A 4,061-nucleotide genomic window follows, 5' to 3' on the forward strand; every position below is an offset into this window, starting at 1 on the left:
AGGTTGATGGGAGCGTTGGCTGGGCACACAGCTATTTCAGTCCTCCAGAGATGTTCGATCAGGTTCAAAGTCCGGCTCTGGTTGGGCCACTCAAGACATTCAGAGACTTGTCCGTAGCCACTCCTGTTTTAGCATTGGCTGTGTGGCTTAGGGTCGCTTGATCCTGGTTTTGGAAGGTGACCTTCTCGAGGCTGTAATCGCTGCCAAAGGTGCTTCAACAAAGTACTGAGTAAAAGGTCTGAATACTTATGTAAGTGTGATATTTCCGTTAGTTATTTTTAATGTTATTTATTTATTTATTATTATTATATTATTTTTAATATATTTTCAAAAATGTCTAAAAAACTATTTTTTGTTTGTCATTATGTGGTATTGTGTGTAGATTGATGAGTAAAAAAGCAATTGTATCCATTTTATAATAAGGCTGTAACGTAACAAAATGGGGAAAAAGTCAATGGGTCTGAATACTTTCCGAATGCACTGTATGTGGCCGGACCGTCTGAAATAGTAGTTGAGTACCCCTGGTCTAGTACAACAGAGGTCATTTTAGTTAGTACAACAGAGGTAGTTTTAGTTAGTACTCCTGGTCTAGTACAACAGAGGTAGTTTTAGTTAGTTTTAGAGTTAAAGTTGGTTAGGATGAGTTGTACAACAGGGGTAGATAATCTTAGTTAATCCTCATTTGCTTTCGACCGTCCAGGTAAACCAGGTAGATGACAATCAGACAGAACTCACCTGTTGTACGGCACAGTTGCCCGTGTTGAGGATTGAGATACCCAGCTTGAGGGTGGAGGACACCATGGCTCCCGTCTCACCTGAGACAGAGAGATCAAATGTAGTGTACACACTGCCAACACCCCTCTAATGTAGTGTACACTCTGCCAACACCCCTCTAATGTAGTGTACACACTGCCAACACCCCTCTAATGTAGTGTACACACTGACAACACCCCTCTAATGTAGTGTACACACTGCCAACACCCCTCTAATGTAGTGTACACTCTGCCAACACCCCTCTAATGTAGTGTACATACTGCCAACACCCCTCTAATGTAGTGTACACACTGACAACACTCCTCCACAGGTCCAAAGTACTGTTAGTATCCTCATCATCTTTACAAACAGGTGCTGATACAACTCTGGGACACTGGTCTGGTCTCAGTAAGTATCTGGTATCTGGTCTGGTCTCAGTAAGTATCTGGTATCTGGTCTGGTCTCAGTAAGTATCTGGTATCTGGTCTGGTCTCAGTAAGTGGGTCTGGTCTGGGTAAGTGGTGCGTGGGTTTGGTCTGGGTAAGTGGGTCTGTTCTGGGTCTGGGTAAGTGGGTCTGGTCTGGGTCTAGTCGAGGTAAGTGGGTCTGTTCTGGGTCTGGTCTGGGTAAGTGGGTCTGTTCTGGGTCTGGTCTGGGTAAGTGGGTCTGGTCTGGGTCTAGTCGAGGTAAGAGAGAGATGCCCTGGTACTTCTTGCAGGCACTGATCAATCTGCGCAGCACCATCTCTGCAGCCTCCTCTGTTGTGGAGACGGGATGCTGATACAGGAGCTCTGGCTTCTGCCCATCTCCTTCTCCTGAAAGGGACGGACGGCAGACAGACAGATAGAGCAGCAGAACCAGCCAGACAGACAGACAGACAAGACAGACACAGACGACAGAGCAGACAGAGACAGAGACAGAGACAGAGACAGAGAGACACGAGAGAACAGAGAGACCAGAGAGACGAGACAGACAGACAGACAGACAGACAGACAGACAGACAGACGACAGACAGAGACAGAGACAGAGACAGAGACAGAGCGACAGAGAGACAGATCCAGACAGCAGAGACAGAGAGACAGAGAGAACAGAGAGACAGAGGAGAACAGACAGACGACAGGAGGGAGGTTGTAAGCTTGCTGTCGAAAAGGTTCTGCACAGTGCCCCGCAACTCTATCTCAGCTCTCTCACACAGCACGCATGGACCACACACACACACACAACACACCACACACACACACACACCCACACACACCAAACCACACCCACACACACACACACACACACACCACACACACACAGTCACACACAACACACACACACACACTTCCCAGTTTTATTAAGTGTTAGTAGTTAATTATCAATTCTTACAGAACAAATTTGTTTTATTTTGTCTGTGTTCTGTTTTGTTGTCTTTCAGTTGCACCCACCTTCATGTAGAAACACAGAGCTCTATTATAGTCCAAAACAGACACAACACACAACACAGCATAAGCTAAGGAATGGCACAAATCCAGTCCACCAAAAGTAGGCTTTAGATAAACATGTCTGGTAAATTTTTTTTTTTTTTTTTTTGTGTGCAGGAATAGAGAGGGATAGAGGAGAGGAACGGACAGAGAAGAGTGAAGAGGACGTGTTGATGTCGACACACGGGGGGAGTTGTTGTGCGTTGTGTGAGAGAGTAACCGGCTCTGCTGCAAAGCGGTGGTCCCCCCCTTCCCATCATAACCAATCTCAGTCTGGTGCACTTCAATGGCCTCCTCCTCTTCCCCCTCCTCCTCCTCACCGAATGTGGCAACTCTGGAGACAGAAGGGGAGAGAAAGAGGAGATTGGAGAAGTTAAAAGGGTGAAAAGGGAGAGAGGGGGAGATAGAGAGAGAGAGGGGAGGAAGGGAGAGGGGAGGAGGAGAGAAGCGGGGAAGCAAGGAGAGTGGAGAAGGGGACGGGAGAGAGAGAAGCGGGCAGAGAAGGGGAGCGGGGAGAAGGGAGTAGGGGAGAGAGAGACGGGGAGAAGGGAGAGTGTGGAGCGGGAGAGGGCGAGAGAGAGAGCGGGAGAAGGGAGAGGGCGAGAAGGGAGAGGGGAGAGACGAGAAGCCGGGAAGAAGGAGAGTGGTGGAGAAGGAGCAGGGAAGAGAGAGAGCGGGAGAAAGGGAGAGTGTGGAGAAGGGAGGAGGAGATAGAGAGCGGGAACGGGAGAGTGTGGAGAAGGGAGAGGGGAGAGAGAGAGCGGTGGAGAGGAGAGCAGTGTGGAGAAGGGAGAGGGGAGAGAGAGCAGCGGGAGAGAAGGGAGAGTGTGGAGAAAGGGAGAGGGGAGAGAAGAGGAGACGGGGAAAAGGAGAGGGGAGAGAGAGAGCGGGCAGAAGGGAAGAGTGTGGAGAAAGGGAGAGGGGAGAGCGAGAGCGGGAGAAGGGAGATGTGGAAGAAGGTGAAGAGGGGAGAGGAGGCCGGAGAAGGGAGAGGTGTGGAGAGGGAGAGGGGGAGAGAGAGAGCGGGGAGAAGGGAGAGTGTGGAGAAGGAGAGGGGGAGAGAGAGCGGGGAGAAGGGAGAGTGTGGAGAAGGGAGGGAGGGAGAGAGATAAGAGTGAATAAGACAGAAATAGAAGTAGGAAGAAGGTGGAGAGTTAGCAGCCACGTTATTTCAACACAGCACACGAAGTTATGTTCAAATCTAGTAGGGAACCAGCACGTTACCTTGGCCATAATATCAGCATAAGCCATGTATAAGTAGTCTACTTCCAGTTTGCTGCAACAAGAGAGAAAACAGGACGATGTTTAGCCATCAAACACACTGAGAAACACTTAAATGAAAAGGTTTGACTGTTTTACATACAGAAGTCATTGGATATGAATCATAGTTTTGATTATGTCAACAACAGATATGCTCATCCTTCTCTCCTTGTCTCTGTTTGTAGTGACAGGTTGAGAGAAGGGATGAGAGAGAGGGACGGAGGGAGGGACGGAGGGGAGGGAGTTGGGAGGGAGGGAGGGAGGTGGCCTCACCTCTTCTCTGTGAGAGCAAGTCCGGCTGAAGTGTAGGAATGAGCTGATGCAGAGGGTCGGGTTTAGTTTCTGCCTCTTCCTCTCCCTCCTCTCCCATCTCCTCCTCCTCCATGGCTTTCTACACACACACACACACACACACACACACACACACACACACACACACACACACACACACAGCACACCACACACACACACACACACACACAACACACACCACACACACACACCACACACACACACACACACACACACACACACACAAAATCCTTACAGAAAGTTGCTGAAGACTCACAAAGATGACAATAAG

General features: G+C 49.1%; 1 pseudogene; it reads right to left on the reverse strand.

Annotated features, from left to right (window-relative positions):
- Positions 1 to 735: 735 nt before the first annotated feature.
- The window catches only part of LOC112078065 (ryanodine receptor 1-like), a 19,280-nt pseudogene continuing 15,954 nt past the window's right edge, over positions 736 to 4,061 (reverse strand).

Source organism: Salvelinus sp. IW2-2015, unplaced genomic scaffold, assembly GCF_002910315.2.
Source record: "Salvelinus sp. IW2-2015 unplaced genomic scaffold, ASM291031v2 Un_scaffold5211, whole genome shotgun sequence".
NCBI lineage: Eukaryota > Metazoa > Chordata > Actinopteri > Salmoniformes > Salmonidae > Salvelinus > Salvelinus sp. IW2-2015.